The sequence below is a fragment of the Humulus lupulus genome, chromosome 7 (genome assembly GCF_963169125.1).
Source record: "Humulus lupulus chromosome 7, drHumLupu1.1, whole genome shotgun sequence".
NCBI classification, from domain to species: domain Eukaryota; kingdom Viridiplantae; phylum Streptophyta; class Magnoliopsida; order Rosales; family Cannabaceae; genus Humulus; species Humulus lupulus.
The window spans coordinates 90,353,477-90,377,617 of NC_084799.1; the positions used below are offsets into that span (position 1 = coordinate 90,353,477).

Consider the following 24,141-nt stretch of genomic DNA (forward strand, 5'->3'; position numbering starts at 1 on the left):
TTCTAAGTTTTGTTTTATTCAACTTAAGTCTATAAGGTTACCTCAAGGCTCGGGTTACCGGAAACGTCCCCGATGGAAAAATGGTAAATTTCCCCAATATTCCCTCCTAGACATTCTAACCTCAAATATATCTCCAAATATTTATTTCCATAACCCGATAACCCCGTAAAACACCTAATACCCATAACGCCCCTCGACTCGCCCTAAGTCGAATTCTCAACCCCGTTGTGACTTTCTGGCTAACTGCTCCCTAGGACTGTCTCGGTTCGTGCTACACAGATAAATTACATACATATGATATTTATCACATTTATGCCCTCAACGGGCTAAAATCACAAACATACCCGTAATATCCAAACGGTGCCCACATGCATATTTAATTCAACTAAACATGCATCTCTATCGCATATTCACACAAATTCACATATTATATCCATAATTCACCTATTGCCCTCTAGGCACGCTAATCAAGGCCCTAAGCCTTATTAGCAAGTTTGGGTCGTTACAATTATGTTGTCTAGATATATTTTCAACCATTTATAAGAATATATTTTTTTGTATATACAAGTCATCAAAATTTAACTTTTTAAGAAAAGTGATAAATATTATTTTTTAAAATCAAAATGCCTTGTATTAATTTATAAAAAATGAAAGATTGTGGAAAAACCGCAAATAACAACAGCAGAAAATTTCATTTATAAATATTCTCATTTTTTAACTCTTATGCAAACTATAAAAAAACAAAACAGCCAAGCCTATACATGAAAAAAAAGTTCAAACAAAAAACCAAAAATAAGAGTTACAGAATACCCTTCCAATTTTGAAAGAGATCTAAGAAGAAGATGATAAATATGAAAGTTGATTTACATGATTAAGGTGTTTACAACAAGGTCATCAATTTGAGAAATAAAAAAAATAAAACTAGGAATTTCGAAATCTTAGTTACATGGTAGTTTTCATGTATAGTTAAAATGGCTAGTATACAGTAAGAATCATCAAATTAGTCCATCAATATAAATGAAAATTAATTACTCAAACTCCAAACAATTTCAAATAATGTTTCTTTCCAAATTGAAATTTAATTGAGCCACTAAAATGAAAGTATAATTACATTCATAATTTTTCTTATGTGTCTATGAAGAATTAAAAGAAAAATCAAAATAAATAAACATACAAGTGTATGCTTTTAACAATCTAATTAATCTACCAATAACCAAACAAATCAACCAAACACAAGTTACTTATAAGATAATAATAGATAATTCTACATAAAATAAAAAAACATTCCTCCCATATTATTAACTAACCATCTACCATTATCAACTCAAAATATTCAAACAACACACAAGTTTTCTTCCTTATCTCGCCGCAGCGCACAAATTTCTCAGATCCTACTTCACTAAGACACACAAGTTCTCAACCTTCCATTATCAACGCAACACGCAATAATAATCTCAGGACTTACTTTACTATGGATGAATATCTAAGATATTCAAACTCTTCTAACATTTGCATAATATTATGTAATGACCCACTACTCTAGACTATTTGGACCATTAACGAAACTATACCTAAAACTTACATTTTTACGAAAATACCATAATTTATTGAGTAACTTACAAAATGAGAGTTATTTACAAACAAACAGAATACTAAGAAGGATTATGGGATCCCATTGTTTTAAAACAAATAATGATTTAAAAATGAAAGACATTACATATTTGTTGCGGAAAATACACATAAAATCATAAAAATTTAAAAGGAGACTACATCCTCGAATCGAATAACGCTCGGCCCCTTGACTCCATTCACCATCGATACACATCCTCCAAGCGTCACGAATCTTACCGCCTCTAAAGCTTATTTTCCTGCACATAAACAGAAAGGAGTGAGCCTAATGCCCAGCAAGGAAAATCTAACACATAGTCATACACATAAATTTCATAATGAACGTAAAGACATATCATAACACATAATACACTTATTATAATGGCCATTATTACTTGGGGTCCCATAGACTAAACAAGCTTATACCCATGAGATTAGTGGGGTCCTACCAGCTAAATAGGCTTATGCCCACAATCTTTTTGGGGTCTTGTTAGTCAAATAGGGCATATGCCCAAGCCTACAACATACACATCAATAACATATTCATAACATATGAAAACATAACACATAAAATAGCATAAACATATAGATTCTAGCCTATTTTCCTTACCAAAGTTACCGGGATTATGGACTGAGTTGGGACTTTTGGAACACTCCTAAAACCATAAGAAAGAGTGAGTCTAAAGAAATGAGATGAAATGAAAGAGATGGAAAGACTAAACCATAAAAAAAAACATACTTACCGACTTATATGCTTAAGAGCTTGGATTCCCTAACCAAAATAAGAATAAGGTTAGGGGACTGAGTAGAAGGTTTTGAGGAAGGAAATAACATAAAATACAGAAAGGAACTAGAGTTTTGGGTTTACCTCAAAGATTTCAAGATCAATCTAATCTCCACCGAAATACTATAGAACTCACTTCCCAAAGTGTTTGATAAGCTTATGATGTTTAAGCTTATAGTTTTTCCCCAAACCAAGTGTTTACACTCTCACACTCACTTAACACTAGCAGCTTCTGAACTTAGAGCAAATGGTGAATAATGGCTGGGTACTAGGTCCTATTTATAGAGTTTGGGAATGAAAAATATCTTGATTTTACTTGAATAAAGATAATGGCTTTTTAGGTGAAAATCATTTGAATAATCGTTCAGCAGAGGCTGAAGACTCGTTCAGAAGATACTGGACTGTTGAAGGAGTTTGAATGGCTGAAAGGAAAAGAATTCAAAAGTATTTGAAAACATGCTGGTGGAGGCGATATATCGCCCCCTATAGGCGATATATCGCCTGGACCTTTGTTCCCGAGGCGACCGTGCATCGATTCGTGTTTTCCGTATCTACGTGCTGCGATATATCGCCCCCTATAGCTGCGATATATCGGCATACGCTGAATATTTAAACACGAATTTACACATTTTTAGCTAAGTTTGAATGGAGTAAACAGCCTTGACTAAGCCCTCAACGTACTCAAAGCTGCTGACTGACCCTATAACATTCAAATTTTACCCTTATTTAATTTAATCCTCAAAAATACTTAATCCTTAATTACCATTCAAAACATGTGCTTAAAATCCTATTGGTTGATGTCTAAACCTTATAATATAATAATATAATCCTTAATATCAGTCACATTAATCAAACCTTAGGTTATACTTAATATTCTTAAACTATAGGTTAAACTTAGAAAATCTATAAGTACTACTATGAGTGTCCAAATAACTCCCGGTCTGAACCAAAAATCCATAGTAACAATGATAACACTAAACATACTATAATACTACTAAACAATTAGCTAAGTAAAGTTCTTGGACTCTACAATTCTCCCCTACTAAAAAGAATTTCGTCCTCGAAATTTACTTACCAAATAACTCCGGATACCGGCTCTGCATGTCCTCTTCCAACTCCCACGTTGCCTCGCGTTCAGAACTATTGCTCCATAGGACTTTAACTATAGGAAAGCTCTTGGACCGTAACTGCTTCATCCCTATATCTAGGATGCTAACCGGTCGTTCCTCGTAACTTAAGTCTTTCTGGAGCGCTATGGTATCGTACTTGAGGACGTGAGATGGGTCTGACACATACTTGCATAACATCGAGATGTGGAAGACGTTGTGACTATCGGCTAGTGCTGGCGGTAGGGCTAGTCTATACGCAACTGGTCCCACTTTGTCCAATATTTCAAAAGGACCTATGAATCGGGGACTGAGCTTGCCTTTCTTCCCGAACCGCTTGACACCCTTCATAGGAGATATCTTCAGGAAGACTTGATCTCCAACTTGGAACTCCACATCGCGTCGCTTGGTATCCGCATAGCTTTTCTGTCGGCTTTGAGCAGCAAGCATACGCTGTCTAATAAGCGTTACTGCTTCTTGAGCTTGCCTAACAGCTTCGGGCCCTAGAAGCTGCCTTTCTCCTACCTCGTCCCAGTGCAACGGTGATCGGCACCTTCTTCCATATAGCAACTCATAAGGTGCCATCTCGATCGTCGACTGGTAGCTGTTGTTGTACGAGAACTCGATCAGCGGTAAGTACTTGTTCCACGATCCTCCAAAGTCAAGTACACATGCGCGTAGCATATCCTCTAAGATCTGAATCGTACGCTCTGACTGCCCATCTGTCTGAGGATGGAAAGCTGTACTAAGACTTAACTTAGTACCCATGGCTTGCTGTAAGCTTCTCCAAAATCTTGGCGTAAACACTGATCCTCTATCTGATACTATCGTCTTGGGGATTCCATGCAATCGTACAATCTCTTGGATGTAGATGTCTGCATATTGGTCTGCCGTATAAGAAGTCTTAACAGGCAGAAAATGAGCCGACTTGGTTAGTCTATCTATGACTATCCAAGCAGAATCATGCTGCTTATTTGTCTTTGGCAGACCCGTCACGAAGTCCATGGCTATATCGTCCCACTTCCACTCCGGTATGCTAAGCGGTTGCAATAATCCTGCAGGCCGCTGATGCTCCGCCTTCACTTGCTGGCATACCAGACACTTAGATACATACTCCGCTATGTCCTTCTTCATCCCTGGCCACCAATAGACTGCCTTGATGTCATGAGTCATCTTGGTAGACCCTGGATGAACCGAGTATGGGGTGCTGTGCGCTTCTTCTAGGATCGTCTTCTTAATACTTTGATCGTCTGGCACGCATACCCGATCCTTATATCTCAATAAACCTTGACTGGATATTGAGAAATCTGTAGTCTTGCCTTCTCTGACTGCATCCATGTGCGTTGCTAGCGAATCATCATGTCTCTGACCATTCCGTATGTCTTCTAGCAGATTCGATTGGATAGACAAGTTAGCCAGCTTGCCTACAACCACTTCTATTCCGGCACTAATAAGCTCCTGTTGTAGTGGCTTTTCTATTCCGGATAAGGCTGCTAAGTTCCCATAACTTTTTCGGCTAAGTGCATCGGCAACTACGTTTGCCTTCCCCGGGTGGTATAGGATTTCGCAGTCGTAATCCTTTACTAATTCCAACCACCGGCGCTGCCTCATGTTAAGCTCCTTCTGAGTAAAGAAGTATTTTAAACTTTTGTGGTCCGTATAAATCTCGCACCGTTCTCCGTAAAGATAATGGCGCCAGATTTTTAAGGCAAAGACCACCGCTGCCAACTCCATATCGTGAGTTGGATAGCGTTGTTCATACTCCTTTAACTGACGTAAGGCGTAGGCTATCACCTTGTCATTTTGCATCAGTACGCATCCCAATCCTAACTTTGATGCATCACAGTAGAGAACGAACTTGTCGTTGGGTGTTGGGACACTAAGTACTGGGGTTGAGCAAAGCTTATCCTTAAGCAACTGGAAGCTTTCCTCACACTTATCATTCCAGTTAAACTTTTGTTGCTTCCGGGTCAGGTTGGTGAGTGGAGTGGCTATCTTAGAAAAGCCCTCTACAAACTTTCTATAGTAACCTGCTAGCCCTAAGAAGCTTCTTACTTCCGACGCGTTCTTTGGTCTAGGCCAATCCTTCACGGCCTCTACCTTCGATGGATCCACAGCAACTCCATCTTTCGATATGATGTGCCCGAGGAACGCCACTTGCGAGATCCAAAACTCGCATTTCTTGAACTTCGCGTAGAGTTGGTGCTCCTTCAATCGCGTCAAAATCATCCTCAAGTGTTCCTCGTGCTCCACTTCATCCTTGGAGTAAATTAAAATGTCGTCGATGAACACAACGACGAATTTATCCAAGTAGTCCTTGAAGACCCTATTCATTAAGTCCATAAACGCGGCTGGCGCGTTAGTAAGACCAAAAGACATAACCAAGAACTCGTAATGTCCATAACGAGTCCTAAAGGCTGTCTTAGGGATATCTTCTCCCTTTACCTTGAGCTGATGATACCCGGACCGTAGATCGATCTTAGAAAATACAGTTGCGCCTCGGAGTTGATCAAACAAATCATCAATCCGAGGTAGCGGGTATTTGTTCTTAATTGTTACTTTATTCAGCTCTCGGTAGTCTATGCACATGCGCATACTTCCGCCCTTCTTCTTCACGAATAGTACCGGAGCTCCCCATGGTGAATGGCTTGGCCTAATGAAACCCAAGTCTAGGAGTTCTTGTAGCTGTGTCTTTAACTCCTTGAGTTCCGTAGGTGCCATCCGGTATGGTGCCTTAGAGATAGGCTCGGTGCCCGGTACTAATTCTATCGTGAAATCTATTTCTCTAGTTGGCGGCAATCCTGGCAAGTCATCGGGAAATACTTCTGGAAATTCTTGTATGACTCGAACATCTCCAACTTTGAGTGATGTCTCCTTCTCCACATTCGTGATGTTGGCTAAGAATGCTTGACATCCTTTCTCCATCATTCTCTGAGCTTTGAGAGATGATACTAACGGGGTGCGTAGTCCTGAAGCTTGTCCCATGAAGCACAGTTTCTGGCCGTCAGGAGTCTCGAACATCACCTTCTTGCGTCTGCAGTCGATCGTTGCGCCATGTCGTGCTAGCCAATCCATGCCTAGTATGACGTCGAAGTCTTTGATCATCAGCTCTATCAGGTCTCCTTCTAGTTCCTTGTCCTCAATCTTGATTGGTACGCCTCTTACAATTCGTGATGATAGAACTACTTTGCCCGAAGGCAACTCGGTTGCAAACCTAGTTCTGAATCTTTCACTAGGTTTGTCTAGTTTATCTATCATTCCTAACGAAATATACGAATGAGTGGCTCCCGAATCAAATAATACATGACATAAATTATTGAGGATGGAAACCTGACCTGTGACCACCTTGTTGCTAGCATCCGCCTCTCCTTGGGTTAAAGCAAATACCCGAGCAGGAACCATCTTTTCGTCCTTCTTTCCTTCCGGCTTTTGCTGAGGACAATCTTTCTTGCGATGCCCCTCTTGACCACAATTGAAACACTCCTTGGTGTTGGCACGGCATTCTCCGGGGTGCTTCTTCTGACATTTGGCACAGGACGGGTATTCTACGTAGTTCGACTTATTTCCCCCATTATTTGGTCGTGCCCTTTTATTGTTGTCGACTTGCTTGTTGTCAGGATGCCTTCTCTTCTGTCCGTTACCGTTGTTGTTGGACTGATTGTTGCCGCTATTGCTAGACTGAATGTTGTTCCGACTGGCCTGAGGTTGGCTCTGCTGTCTGGGTTCAGGCTTGCTGGCTTCTTCTTTGCTCACGTTGGCCTGCAACCTTTCTACTTCAATTGCCGTCTCAAGAACGTCGGCATATGAAGTGTTTCCCGGGTTCGCTAGTTTAACCCCCTTCTCGATCTTCGGGCGAAGTCCTCTAACAAACTTGTTCACCCTTAGATAGTCGGTTGGAACCAACTCTGCTGCGAACTTGGCTAAGCGATCGAACTGACGAGCATATTCTGCCACTGTTAAATTCCCTTGCTTCAGATTGGTGAACTCCTCAACTCTCGTAGCAAGCACTGCTGAATTGTAGTACTTCTTGTGGAAGAGCTCCACAAATCGGGTCCACGTCATAGTGGCAGCATCGTGGGATTGCTGGACCAAATCCCACCATATCCTTGCATCTTTCTTGAGTAAAGATGAGACGCAGGATATGCGGTCAGCATTATTGAGGTTCATGTGGGCTAGGATCGGCTCCACATTCCTTAGCCATTCTTCTGCTTCAAAGGGGTCCGTAGTCCCTTCGAAGTTCGGAGCGTGCTGCTTGCGGAACCTTTCATACACTGGCTCCATGTGCTGAACAGGATAAGGAGCGTAGTTCGTCATAGGCCATCCCCCATACGGACCAACTTGTTGGGGTGCTGGGGCCATTGGCTATGGCTGCGGCTGCGGCTGTGGCGGAGGCTGAGGCTGAGATTGAGCCTGTTGGCGTTGTTGCTACAGAAGTTCCTCGACTTGCTGTCGTAGTCTGGCAATCTCTGCAGTGTTGTCAGCTAGTTGTGCCGGTGCGTTGCGGCGAGCAGTAACACGTACTCTCCTTCGGCGAACGGTAGGGACCGCATTGGTCACTGGAACATCGTTGGAGGCGTTCCCGTTGGTGCGAGCAGATCTTCGGAGAGACATCGTAGCAGAGTTCTAACAGTTGAAAGAAACATGTTAGAACTTTTCCTAATAGGCTCTAAGGCAAAAACTTATTCTAAACAAACATATCTCGGACCTATTTATTATGACTTCTTATAAAAAAATTATATAGGTCTTTATTTATTATTAGAGCGGGTTTCTATACTTAGAAAAACAAGTCATCTTTATTTTCTAAGTGTGTTTCTAATCATCCTATATGACTTAATTCTCAGGCTCGAAACTTATCTTTGTTCCAAAGTTAACCATATTGAGGGAGGGCTGGGATCAGTAAAATCGTTCCCACTACTAAGGCCCCCTAACTCTCAATAAGGAAACCAGGTTCATTGATTTGTATCCACCCTCACCGAACTCAGTCATTATTCATTTTATTTAGTATTTATTATGATTGTGAAAAATAGAATCAAACTTACACATGATATTCAAATAGCATGTTATTCATTTGGAAAACAATTTCACTTATTACAATCATAACATAAAAGTAAATAAAACAAATAAAAACTACTAATCTAAAAATCGGGATCTTCTACATCCGATCCGTCATCTAACATATCATCATCTATAGCCTCATAGTCATCATTATCATGAGCATCGAAACGTCCTATAGGTAGGTTGGTGAGAATCCTATTCTTTTGTTCATTGGTGAATTGAAACTCAGATTTCGCGGTAAACCTAACTAAGAGGAAATAATATCTCATTGCTAAAGGCAATCCATCCTCCTCACGCATTTCTTCCCATATTTCTTCTAAGGCTGCTATTACAGGATGGAAATCTTTAAACAACCTAATCACTAATACATATTGTTCCGTTGATCTTAGCATTATTTGTTTATCCTCTTGAAGGCCACCTATCGCTTGGTGAAACAAAAGCAACCTTCGAGTAATCCTTTCTAGGGCTCCTACGGTGTTTCTTGGCTCCCTTATTCTTTTTAAGGCCTTAATGGCTCGGATATCTTGGTAGGTTAAAGCTCCATTCATTTTTAACTGAAACATAAACACTAAAGTTGTTAGCTATACACATAGACAAAGTAACTTGTAACTTGTAACTTAAACACTTACTTGGCGGTTCGATTCGGAGCTTTGAGCATGTGTATCGAGGAGAACTTCATGCGAAGGAACCGTTTCTCTGATACCAACTGTAATGACCCACTACTCTAGACTATTTGGACCATTAACGAAACTATACCTAAAACTTACATTTTTACGAAAATACCATAATTTATTGAGTAACTTGCAAAATGAGAGTTATTTACAAACAAACAGAATACTAAGAAGGATTATGGGATCCCATTGTTTTAAAACAAATAATGATTTAAAAATGAAAGACATTACATATTTGTTGCGGAAAATACACATAAAATCATAAAAATTTAAAAGGAGACTACATCCTCGAATCGAATAACGCTCGGCCCCTTGACTCCATTCACCATCGATACACATCCTCCAAGCGTCACGAATCTTACCGCCTTTAAAGCTTATTTTCCTGCACATAAACAGAAAGGAGTGAGCCTAATGCCCAGCAAGGAAAATCTAACACATAGTCATACACATAAATTTCATAATGAACGTAAAGACATATCATAACACATAATACACTTATTATAATGGCCATTATTACTTGGGGTCCCATAGACTAAACAAGCTTATACCCATGAGATTAGTGGGGTCCTACCAGCTAAATAGGCTTATGCCCACAATCTTTTTGGGGTCTTGTTAGTCAAATAGGGCATATGCCCAAGCCTACAACATACACATCAATACCATATTCATAACATATGAAAACATAACACATAAAATAGCATAAACATATAGATTCTAGCCTATTTTCCTTACCAAAGTTACCGGGATTATGGACTGAGTTGGGACTTTTGGAACACTCCTAAAACCATAAGAAAGAGTGAGTCTAAAGAAATGAGATGAAATGAAAGAGATGGAAAGACTAAACCATAAAAAAAAACATACTTACGACTTATATGCTTAAGAGCTTGGATTCCCTAACCAAAATAAGAATAAGGTTAGGGGACTAAGTAGAAGGTTTTGAGGAAGGAAATAACATAAAATACAGAAAGGAACTAGAGTTTTGGGTTTACCTCAAAGATTGCAAGATCAATCTAACCTCCACCGAAATACTATAGAACTCACTTCCCAAAGTGTTTGATAAGCTTATGATGTTTAAGCTTATAGTTTTTCCCCAAACCAAGTGTTTACACTCTCACACTCACTTAACACTAGCAGCTTCTGAACTTAGAGCAAATGGTGAATAATGGCTGGGTACTAGGTCCTATTTATAGAGTTTGGGAATGAAAAATATCTTGATTTTACTTGAATAAAGATAATGGCTTTTTAGGTGAAAATCATTTGAATAATCGTTCAGCAGAGGCTGAAGACTCGTTCAGAAGATGCTGGACTGTTGAAGGAGTTTGAATGGCTGAAAGGAAAAGAATTCAAAAGTATTTGAAAACATGCTGGTGGAGGCGATATATCGCCCCCTATAGGCGATATATCGCCTGGACCTTTGTTCCCGAGGCGACTGTGCATCGATTCGTGTTTTCCGTATCTACGTGCTGCGATATATCGCCCCCTATAGCTGCGATATATCGGCATACGCTGAATATTTAAACACAGATTTACACATTTTTAGCTAAGTTTGAATGGAGTAAACAGCCTTGACTAAGCCCTCAACGTACTCAAAGCTGCTGACTGACCCTATAACATTCAAATTTTACCCTTATTTAATTTAATCCTAAAAAAAACTTAATCCTTAATTACCATTCAAAACATGTGCTTAAAATCCTATTGGTTGATGTCTAAACCTTATAATATAATAATATAATCCTTAATATCAGTCACATTAATCAAACCTTAGGTTATACTTAATATTCTTAAACTATAGGTTAAACTTAGAAAATCTATAAGTACTACTATGAGTGTCCAAATAACTCCCGGTTTGAACCAAAAATCCATAGTAACAATGATAACACTAAACATACTATAATACTACTAAACAATTAGCTAAGTAAAGTTCTTGGACTCTACATATTATAACAAAAACAAAACTAAGAGAACATACCTCTTGCAAAATGTTACAAATAAAGTTTACTTCCAATTTAAAATCCAATGAAGCCACGTATGTGTGTATATAAAAAGTAGTGGGTATGTGTATATATAACCAAAGTGGTGGTAATTGGTTGTGGGGCTGCGAGGTTTTAAATTGCAGTTGAAGAAAAACGCTGATAATTAATCACCAAATGCAATAGTTACTCTTTAATTATTTGTTACTAATAATAATAATAATTAAAACAACAACAACAACAACAATAATAATAATAATTGAAAGGCCAAACTGATGAATAGCAGATTCAATATAGAATCAAAATTATACATAATTAGCTATATTCTTAATTTACATTTCAATACACATTATAGGATTGCCAAATCTATTTGTTTCTTCTATCATGACCATGGTATTGAAGCTGTTAAATTACAAAGAGAAATAGTAATAACAAAAAAGAAAAAGAGAAAGAATAAGGTATCAAAATTTAAAGAGTGGAAAGACTAAGAAGATAACTTCACTTTTCACTTATCCCGCTCCTTATATCCACTTGGTAATATTCTATAAAATTTAATTGAATATACACATAAATGTCAAAGCAACAATCAAGGTTCACCACTTGTTTAATTACCTTGTATGGTTGAAACTTCAAGAGTGCACTTGGCCATGCCTTTAAACTTCTAGTTGCGTGCTAATCTTTTCAAAAAAGCTAGCTACATGAAAATATGGAATACATACTTGGTAGTGGAAAGAAAAATTAAGTCAAGCAAGGCATGCTAGTAGACCACTTAGCAAGAGAAGTGATGCAATGAGCTAGCTGTTAAGTTGTTGAATATTGGCTTAGTCCAGTGATAACATACATGCAAAACAATTAGTCTTAGGGGTAATATTTATAGAGAGGTAAACTCTATAAATAAATTGGATAATAATTCTTACATAATGTTTTCATCCTCTCTCTCTTACACAAAATAGAAAACCTCTGTAAAAAATAAACTTAATAGTCTGAATCCAAATAGTAAATCTACCATGTTCATACTAGAAAAAGATATTTTAATTTAATTGTAGATAAGCAAACATCATGGGAAATTAAACTATTAAATAGTGCTATTAGAAAATTAACTACCAAATAGTGCTATTGGAGAAACACATTTTGATTTAACCATAGATACACAAAACATTCTTAAGTGTCTCTTTGTACTGTGATTAAAATTTTGTTATTTTTCTTGATGTTCTATTTCTATCCATGCAACAACAGATTTTTCTGATTTATAATAATTGACACCAATATCGTTTACTAATTTGTAATGAAACTTACAACTAATTTTTCTTATTTACTAATTGGAAGCATAAGCACATCGGTTAATTTAAGATGTATATTTTACATGATAAATCAGGAATGTAGATAATACTAAGCAAAGGAAACATACATACCCAATGTGTAACATTCTCAAGAGAATCCACCATGCAGTGAGCATAACCATAACTTGGATAGACCATCAATTATATTAAAAAGCAATTTTTTTAGCTTCAAGAAATAAAAAGATTTCAACTGATGTTTCTCTTTTTTCCTCTATAGTAGTATAACGTACATAATAAAAATTAAAAAAAAAAAAGATCTTTCTCACCTTAGATTGCATCCTCCACCTCTCTCTTGAGAGATTCCAAAGCCTATAAACATTGCCTTAATAACAATACCAAATATAACTATTTCAAGTATATATTTAGAAAAATAAAAATAACCAATTTCAAGACATAATGTAACGCCCCAACTCCCGGGACCGTTACGGTGTGCCTTGTAAACAGTGCTAAACTCGCTAATCGAGTCATTTGGCCAAAATCGTGAACTAAGTGTGATTAGCGATTTAGGGATTATACATTTTGGTTAAGATGTAACGTTTCACTAGAACGTTTAATATATACATTGGGATCCCGAAAATATAAATTTCAGAGTTTATTACACAAAATATTTACAACAGGCCGTTCTAAGCGGCAAAACAGGGTTCAACCCTAGTTCCACTTTAAACCTCGGCCGTTACGGACAAGCAGCTGCATATGTACACGTCACCACCTAAGCTCTCCAACTCAAGGATGGTCCAGCTTCCTCTTGCCTTTACCTTCACCACACAACACCCGTGAGCCGAAGCCGAGCAAGAAAACATAATACTTTTCATAAACATTATCAAATGATTATCATTATAATCACACGAAGCATAAAGCTTCCAAACCATTGAGCGAACATCATATGATTCAAGAGGGAGAGTGGCTGCTAGGTAAGCCACTAGCCTCCATGTGCTTATTTCATTCATCGACCCTCGAGGTCGGACTTGCATTAATGCTCTTTGAGCCATTCAATGCTGATGGTCGATTAGATCTAATCTCTGTTGGCTTGCGTGATCCACGCTAAGGCCGTTCTGACTAATTAGTCAGTACCATGCACAAGTAAGCAATGCTATCAACATGTATCATATGCCAGTTATCCAAGAATAGGGCATTCAACATGCTTACTAAACAGTTGCTAGCATAATCATGATCATGCACAAACTCAGAGACTCAAGCTCTAGCCAATCTCATATTCATCGCTCATGGCATGCCCTAATCACATGTTTCTCGTGCATCACATGCATCACACTTAATCATCCAGCATGCCTCAATAATAATCATATGCAAATGGGCAAGATCGTCAAGCATTCATTATGCTATCAATGTTTACATTTAAACATCCAACATGCATCAAGAATAGACATGCATGTCATACTCAATAGCCAACCAACATGCATCATATAGCCATGCATGTCATGCTCAATAATCAACCAACATGCATCCATAATAGCCATGCATGTCACATATACACAGGGTGCAGTTTTCTTACCTTGGGTTCGAGCGAGAATTAATAAAACAAACGACCTTTGAGAACGATCAACCCTTTGGTCCTTTAACGGTCACCTAGTCATAACCAAACATAAGGTAACATCAATAAAAATGATCAACTTAAGTTCCTAAATCAATATCTAGCCTCCGGGACATCAATCTCCACTTAACCGGGTACTAGGATCAACCCCCAGGCCTTAAGCTAACATCCCTAGGCCAAAAACCCATTTTTGGCCAAATCTGCCTTGATGGGCCGCGGCTCACCAGAGCCATGCCGCGGCTCACCCTCCTGACAGAGCCATTTTCACCTTTAAAGCCATCACAGGCCGCGGCACACCATAGACAGGCCGCGGCTCATTTCACAAATCAGCCAAGAAACCAGCACGCACCAGCCAACTCTCCCCTGCGTTTTCCCTTGGAACCAAGCCTTCAAACCAGTTCCAAACCTTCTCCAAACACACAACTAAACCTCTAAACATCACCCATAATTTCCCCTCATCAAAACCCAACCTAAACTTCACTTAAAACCTCCTCAAATCCATACCTCCATCAAGAAACCAAAAGCTGAAAACTAGAACTTAAAAACAGATCACACTAGTAAATTCACAACTGGAACTCACCTCAAACACGGTTTTGAATCCCCTTTAATGATTGAAACAAGTCCCCTAGCTGCCACCTTTGATTTCCTAGCTCAAAACCTCATGATGGCCTCAAGAACACCAAAGAAGGATGAAGGGAAGGTAGTGTACGGGAAGGGAAGAGGATAACCTCTGTTTTATCTCTGTTTTAATCTACCACTTTCCACAGCCAGCAGCCTTTAAATCATATATATCCAAAACCCAAAATGACCAAAATACCCTTAAGCCAATAAAAGTCTCTAAACCATTTCAAGGGTAAAATTGGTATTTTCCACCTATCCCGTTAATCATGATTAACGCTTCCCAATTCCCACTAATCTCCATATTTTCAATTTCCAATAATTCATATCCCGTTACCCTAAAATCCTCGGTAACGCTATAATCATCAACATCATCCCGAGACTCACCCCGAGCCCCGAACTTAATCCTGTTATGACTAGACTGAAAACCTGCTTTCCCATGATCGTCTCACGTCGAAAGGCTCGAACCAAACCACATATAATGTGGTAAAATTATAATTCACCCATATGCATAAAATTACACAATCACTCCCCCCAACGACCAAATTACCAAAATGCCCTTGCATTTAAAATATGAGCCCATATGCATGCATTCACCATCATATAATAATATAATTCACATAAACATACATATACTCATTAAATATCATAATAAATCAATTATGGCCCTCCCGGCCTCCTAATCAAGGTCCTAAACCTTATTAGGAAATTTGGGGCATTACACATAAGCTTAAAGATAACATAAAAAATTCAAACAAAATAAATAAAAAAACTTATAATCTTGATTTTAGTATAGAAAAAAGAAAAAATAAATAAATTCAAGGAAATAAAGTATTAATCTGAAATATATACAGACTTACACACCTTGGCATGACCTATATAATAGGCAGTTGGTTCAACAAAGGGAGTTAGCACTTTCCCTCCGGTCTCTTTCAAGTGTTTTTGAAGCAACTTCATTGGTATTGCAACATCTTAGAATGGAGCCATCACTCAAATGAGCCCAATCAAACATTGGGGAACTCAAACCTTGTTAAAAAAAATTAATCCAAATAACAAACTCACTATAGAGTCCTTAGAAACTATAACTCACAAAAGTTAAATAACAGCTAAATTTTAAAACACAAAGGCCAGAAGTTGGGAAAGTAGCTAGCAAACTGAAGAAAAAAAATCGTACAGACCAACAACAGCACAAGAAATGTATTAAAAGTAGTTTTTAGATGTTTGAAAAGTCCAAATGGAATAGTGAAAGCATGAGGTCTAGGAGAACATGTACATATAATATTATATTTATAATATATGCTTATTGTGTCAAGAAAAGAAAAGAAAAAAATAATATATAAATGAATAAGAGAAAGAAGGCATTTGCTTGCAAACAATATTCACCGCCACCTTCCTTCTTCTATTGATTTGCCAGAAAAAAAAACCAGATCTACTAGAACTCATAAACCAACCCAGAAAGTTATTAAAGTCTAATCCATTATGTTCAATTCAATTTTTTAGCGTACAAAACAGTTGGACAAAAATCGCACACTAGTACAAATATTAGCAAGAATAAACCTGAACTAAAGGGGAAAGAGCATACCTTCATCAGTTGCATCAAAATAAATTATTAAAAACAAAAGCAATAGCACAAACCAAAGAAATAATCTTTAAGCAAAACCAACAAATTAAAGACCACTTAAAGGATCTTGAAGAACAATACGATTTGAGTGAGCACACAAAAACCTAGAACCATAGAGTCTACTTCAAACCTAGAACCCTAAATCTATTTTTTTTATTTGTCCTTCAAATGCAAACCCCAAAACTGAAAAAATAAGAACCAATCCTAACCAATAAACTAAATCAAACCTAAGCCAAAAATTGGTAGAAAAATGTTTATAAAAATTGTAAACTCTTTGTCAATGTCGAAGGAGAAAGAAAGATTACCCTTTTTATTTTGCTATTCTTCAACAAGGGAAAAGAGTGAGAGAAAGCACAAAAAGAAAAAAAGCATATGCAAAAGTAGACATGGTCAAAATAATCTAACCAGAAAGTCATCTCTTTTACCAAACAAATTGAAATAAAGAATGAAAAAAACGCCTTCGAAATCAAAGAAAGACTCACCTCAACTACTGCGTGGAAGACATCAGCCCTGACAACTTTACCCACTACAAAGACGAGACAACAGCGATGACGGGCTATTCCTCAACATCGCACTCTGAACCAAACTCAAGTGTACCGCCTACTTCATGACTGGAGTGCCAAAGCTCGGAGTCTGCAAAGACTGTGACAGAGAAGGAAAGAAAAGGGAGGGAAATAGAAGAAGGCAGAGAGATGGGAAAGAAGGGGAGGGAAAGATTTTGAAAGGATAGAGAGAATGAGAATGTTGAGTGAACTCTACTACAAAAATAGGATTTCCCGACAGTTTTTAACTGTCGCTATTGAATAACGACGATAGTCGACTAACTGTCGTATTTTCTTATGCCGGCATAGGGGTAGCTACACCGACAGTTATTAGGTGTCTTCGTTTCTAGCAACAATAACAATTATTAGGTGTCGTCATTTCTGGCAACACTGACAATTATTAGGTGTCACCGTTGCGGGCTACGCCGACAGTTATTAGGTGTCTTCGTTTCTAGCAACAATAACAATTATTAGGTGTCGTCGTTTCTGGCAACACTGACAATTATTAGGTGTCACCGTTGCGGGCTACGCCGACAGTTATTAGGTGTTGCCGTTGCTGGCAACGCCGATAGTTATTAGGTGTCGCCGTTGTTGGCAACGCCGACAGTTATTAGGTGTCATCGTTGCTTGCAAAAAAATTATTTATTTTTATTTTAAATTAAAAATTATGTTTTAAATGAAACATTTATATACAAATCTAAAAAATTATAGATTAAAATAACAAAACTTGTACAAAGTATTTACAAATCAAATAAAACAAATTTTGGACAAATATAACACTACTACTTGACTCAAAAATCATATAGCCTTGTCTATAAACATAGTCTTCTTGACCTTAAAAAATATATAACTAGATTTACAAAGTAAATAATTAACCACTAAAAAAATAATCATTTACTCTAATAAAAATTACAAATAAAATAAAACACTAAATTCATTGTCAAACAATATATATTTCTTCTACTTTTCCTTGTACCCACCCTCGTCACCAATAGTCTTTCCAAAGTATCCAAAGTAAGAATTGACTGTCATGAATTTCTTTCTAAAATCATCCCTGAAACATGAAAAATCACATTATAATACACCAAACATGAAAAATTATAACTAGATTTTTATTGTAGTGTAAATAAATAAATTTACTCACAATTGTTACAAAACTCTCTTGCTACCAATGTCACAATCCAAGTCATAAGTTTACTCTCTTGTTCTTTTAATATTTTTCCATATTCAATAGTTTCAATGAACTAGTTTTATCACATTATAAGCCACTTGTAAGTCCAGTAAACATCAGTCCTGCTATTCATAGTGGCAGCTTCAAGCTTTGAGACACATAATATGAATTAGTAGAGAGTTATAGATCATTTAAAAACAGAGCACTTGAGAAGCCAAAATGAAAAATTGGTTAGGATATGAAATTGCATAAATATATCCGTAAAAAAGGAAAAGTTACTTACTATAAGTAGTTAGTCAAATAAGAGAAATTGACAAGACAAATATAAAACAAGTCATTAGCCATGAACTTACGTGAACTTACCAACAGTCCCACACATTCCTGAGGTGCTATTTGTTTCCTTCTACCGTGAACTTACCTGGAAGCAAAAAGATCAATAAATGGAGTCACCCTACAGAATACTAGAAGAACCATACAAGATATAGTGTTTCTTAGTTAACTATATAGTATAACAATTGTATTAAATAAACAAAATAATCTACCAACTTATATAGATGATATTTTATATTATATATTTGATAAACATTTGTGCATTTAAATATAATCTATCACAAGAAGAGGTACTAACCCAGCCGTCGTCCGAGACCAGACCCGAGAAACCCCAGCCGCGAGCCCAGCCCCTGTGCCGTCGAGCCCAGACCCGAGACCCCCCCACCCACCATTGAGCCCAGTCCCGAGTCCCCTGCCGCCGTACAGCCCGAACCCGTTCCTCTGCCGTCGTCGAGCCCAGACCTGAGAACCCTCAGCCATGAGCCCAGGCCCTATGCCATCGAGCCTAGACCCGAGACCCCCCCACCCGCCGTCGAGCCCAACGCTCGAGCCACCAGTTGTTGCTGTCGAGCCCAGCCCCGAGCCCCCTGCATCCGTACAGCCCGACCCCGATCCCCATGCTGCCGTCGACCACCATCCCCCGAGCCCCCACCACTGTACAATCTTGAGTCTTCTCCTTTTCTTCTTCTTGTGGTTTTGTGCGGCTGAGAAAATGAAACCTAATTAGGATTGATAAGCTACCTGGGGTCAAGGCAAAATATAAAATTGGGACACCTATATAAATATTTTTATATTCATTAATTGATCAAGAAGATGTGTTGGTGTAGTATTATATGGTGCTTAATTTGATTTGGATCGTGGGGGTTCAAAACTGGCTAACTTCACTATGTATTGTCTTTCAAAAATCAAAATTGTAAATATTATATGTGTAATATTTAATATGATTAAAAAGTTTGACAAATTATTCAAATAATTTTTTTTAAGTAAGACTTTAGTATTAAAATTTAGTAATTAATATCTTTTTATAAAATTAAATTAAAGTATTGTTACTCTTAATATCATAATTAATTTAAAATTTGATATCAAAATTATTATAAATACAAAAGTTAATAATATGAAAAATTTGGAAACAAAAAAAATCTAGTTTTAAAAGTTTTTAATAAATACATATTTACATAATTTAGTTTATTTTTAAAATTTTATTATTCATTAATTATAATTTTTTATTTGAATTTTGGCGACATTTTATGACTGTCGGCATTGGACTTGAATTAATTGTCGGCGTTGGGGTCAATAGTGGCACCTTTTAACTATCGGCATTGGTCTCGAATTAACTGTTGGCGTTGGGGTCAATAGCGACACATTTTAACTGTCGGCATTGGTCTCGAATTGACTGTCGGTGTTGGGGTCAATAGTGACACATTTTAACTTTCGGCATTGGTCTCGAATTAACTGTCGGCATTGGGGTCAATAGCGATAGTCAAAAGCAACGGTGACAGTTATTAGCTGTCGGCGTTGGTCTCTATGCCTACAGTTTTTAACTGTCAGCGTAGAATCCCGCTAAGCAATTACGACAGTCAACATAGTTGGCTGTCGTGATTGGGTGTCGGGAAAGCCCAATTTTGTAGTAGTGGAAATAAGAAAGGGAAAATAGAATAAAGGCGCGGTTACTAATTTAAATGCCACCAAAATTTTGTTCATTTGTGTGTTTTAAAAAATCATTAATAACGCTTTTAAATATGTGTGATATTTTACCGTGATATTTAGTCAAAATTCTTGTAGTGATCATTCCCACTGTTATGGCCCCTTAAACTCTCAATACAGAACCCAGTTCATTGATTTGTGTCCACCCTCATCGAACTCAGCCATTATTTATTGAATTTATTCTAAGTTAGTTATGATTTATTAAAATAAAATTCACACATGCCAATAAAAAATAACAACTTTAGTCATTGAAAAAAATCACTTATCACAATAATAATTCTAATTAAATAAGAAACTATACTAATAATAACTATGGTAAAATTTCTATAAATCAAGATCTTTTATATCTGACCATTCATCTAGCATATCATTAATTATTTCCTCATAATCATCAGTATCATAAGCCTCGAAACTACCACAGGGAATATTCATTAGGATATTATATTTTTGTTCATTGGTGAATTGAAAATCAAACCTATAAGTAAACCTAAGTATAAGAAAATAATATCTCATGGCTACCGGTAAATCATCTTCATCATCCATAGTCTCCCATAATTCTTCCAATTTTGAAACTACGGAAGGAAAATCCGTAAAAGCCTAATTACTAGGACATATTGTTCCATGGCCCTCATCGTAATTTGCCTAGTGATTTGAAGGTGAACTATTTCATTGTGAAATATGACCAATCTTTGAGTGATTCTTTCTCGCACTCCTATTGTATCCCTTGGCTCTATAACCCTTTTCAATGCCTTAATGGCTTGAATATCTTAATAGGTCAAAGCTCCATTCATTTCGACTGAAAAAATAATGACTAAAACGTTAGAAATAAACATAAACATAATATTCATAACATAAACACTTACATTAGCGGTTAGATCCGGAGCTTTTGCGTGTGTATCAAGGAGAACTTCATTCATATGAACCTGCACCATCTAAACAAAAAGGAATGAGCCTAATGCCCAGTAAGGAAAAACTACTAAAGCATAACATAAAACATAAGACGTAAAAACATAAAACATAAGACTACAAATTAATGGCCATTAATTCATTACCGTAGTATGTGATAGAAACCATCTAGGTCCTCTTGCAACTATTTAGAGGTAGGTTTAAACACAACTATAGTCTACGATAATCATAAAAATCTCAAGATTTGCTTATTTTATATCTAAGCTACCATATTTCTCAAGTGACTACAAACATATAAATCGGGGTATTGGAGACAAGTGTGGGATCGGAAACTCCCAAAACCAAACAGTAAAACCATAAGTTTCCTAAAGTGTAATGCCCCGACTATTTCTAAGACCTCGGACCATTAAAACTACTAAGAACTAGCTACTAATTTGATACAAACATAAGAAATAACATAACTTTATTTAAAACCGAAAATAATGTATCAAATACAAAATAATGTATGAATAAAAAAATATGGTATGGGATCCCATTGTTATAAAACATAAAACATAAACTTTAATTGTTTGAATACTAATTGTAGAATTACATCAAAACATAATTTAAAAGACTTTAAAATAACATCAGCCTCGATCGACACGCAATCCATTCAATCAATTCATCCTTAACACACCAGCCAAGTTGCCATGAATCTTTCCGCCTTCCATATTCATTTTCCTGCATCAAGCTAAAAATAAAGGAGTGAACCTAATGCCTAGCAAGGAAAAATATACTAACAACATATATTATAAACATATATTACAAAACATATGACTATAAAAACATATATCATATAGGACTACAATATTAATGGTCATTAACTCATTAACATGGCATGTGATAAAATCATCTAGGTCCTCTGTCTACTAATCGAGGTAGGGTAAATCATAACTCTAAACCATGAAAATGATAAAAATTCTTGGGTTTGCTATCTAAGAAACTATAAGCCCCAACCGACATAAAATATTGGGGCTTGCTATCTAAACAACTATAAGCCCCAAGTGACTACAAAACATATTTTGCGGGCTCGTTATCTAAACAAGTCATATGCCCAAGGACTATAAAACATATTTATACATATAGATATTATTGCATAAAACATATCATAAAATAAACATATAAGCAGATATAATCTATCCTATTTTCCTTACCAAAAACTGGGATATGGAGACAAGAACAGGATTAGAACACTTCTAAAAACCAACAGAACAAACCATGAATATTTCTAAAGGGAGGAGATGAAAAAGAGAACTAAACCATCAAAGAAGAAACTTAAACACCTAACCAAGAATCATAAACAAGAGTTAGGATCTGAAAGAAAATAAAAGAAAACTAAAGAACCATGAAGATCTAAACTTAAGGATAAGAATACCTTGAATGATCTTATGACTTGATCTAAACCTCGATACCAAAATCTCACTATATCTCACTTCCCAAGTGTTTAGAAAAGCTTAGATTGATAAAGCTTTTAACCCAAAACCCAAGTGTTTCACTCTAATGTAATCTTAGCAACTTGGAGGCTCTGAACAAATGCTTGAAGAATGAAGAAAATGGCTGAGCACTAGGTCCTATTTATAGACTTCAAGGAGTGAAATAACCCCTTTTAATTTGAATAAATAAATGAATATCAAATGAAAAAGATTTGAATTTTCGTTCAACAGATGCCCAGAACTCGGTCAAAATCGTTCAAAAGCAGGTCCAAGTGGTTAAGGCTATTTTTAAAATTAAAAATCCTCAAGATTCAAAAATACACTCCTAGGGGCGATATATTGCCTACCCTGGGCGATATATCGCCTAGATCATTTTCCCGAGCCCTGTTCGAACGTCCGTGCAAAGTCGACGTGTTTTTCGTATCTCCCGTAGGCAATATATCGGCCCCTATAGATGTGATATATCGCCATACGTTGATATATCAAACACGTATTTGCACTTTTTTAGCATATTTTGAATTGAGTAAATAGCTTTGACTGAGTCTAAATGTGATCCTAACTGCTACTGGAAGGTTCTAAAGTTTCTAGATCTTTCTTTTATTTAAACTATTCATCACAAATACTTAAATCCTAAATAATCACGCTTGTGACAAGAGTCACATTCTTAATAATTCTATCTAAACCTTAGGTTATAATATTTGTAGGACCAACAATATTAATCAAACCTTATGTTATAGTTAATATTTCTAAACTATTGGTTACACTTATAAAATCCATAACTGTTGCTATGAGTTTCCAACTAATTCCCGGCTTGAACCAAAATCCATGGAAACTAAAATACTACAAACTAATACTAACCACTACTACTATCTAGCTAAGTAAAATTCTGGGACACTACAATTATCCCATACTTAAAAGAATTTCATCCCCAAAATTTACTTACCGGACAATTCTGGATAATGTAATAACATGTCTTCCTCCAACTCCCACGTTGCCTCGCTTTCAAAACTATTACTCCATAGGTCCTTGACTATCAGAATACTCTTAGACTGTAATTCCTTCATCCCTCTATCTAGGATGCTAACCGGTCATTCCTCGTAACTCAAGTATTTCTGGAGTGCTATCGTATCGTACTTGGACGTGAGATGGGTCTGATACATATCTACGCAGCATCGAGATGTGGAACATATTGTGGCTATCTCCTAGAGCTGGCAGTAGGGATAATCTATATGCAACTGTTCCCACCTAGTCCAATCTCTCAAAAGGACCTATAAATCGGGGACTGAGCTTTCCTTTCTTCCCAAACCGCTTCACACCTTTCATAGGAGATATCTTTAAGAACACTTGATCTCCGACTTTGAATTCCAAATCACGCCGTTTGACATCTACATAACTTTTCTGACGGCTCTGAGCAGCGAGCATACGCTTTCTAATCAGCGCCAATGCATCCTAAGCCTCTCTAACAGCTTCAGGTCCAAGAAGTTTCATTTCTCCTACCTCGTCCCATGTAATGGTGATCAACACCTCCTTCCATAAAGTAACTCATAGGGTGCCATCGTGGTCATTGACTAGTAGCTATTGTTGTAGGAGAACTCTATAAGTGGAAAATACTTACTCCATGATCCTCCGAAGTCAAGTACACATGCGCGAAACATATTCTCTAGAATTTGTATGGTACGCTCGGACTGACCATC

General features: G+C 37.0%; 1 long non-coding RNA gene across 1 annotated transcript; it reads right to left on the minus strand.

The window, feature by feature from the left end:
- Window positions 1–17,557: 17,557 nt before the first annotated feature.
- LOC133789774 (uncharacterized) lies at window positions 17,558–18,084 on the minus strand. Its single transcript, XR_009873697.1, has 2 exons — window positions 18,009–18,084; window positions 17,558–17,918 (listed from the first exon to the last, which is right to left on the minus strand). It is a non-coding gene; the product is annotated as an uncharacterized LOC133789774 (long non-coding RNA).
- Between the last annotated feature and the right edge of the window lie 6,057 nt (window positions 18,085–24,141).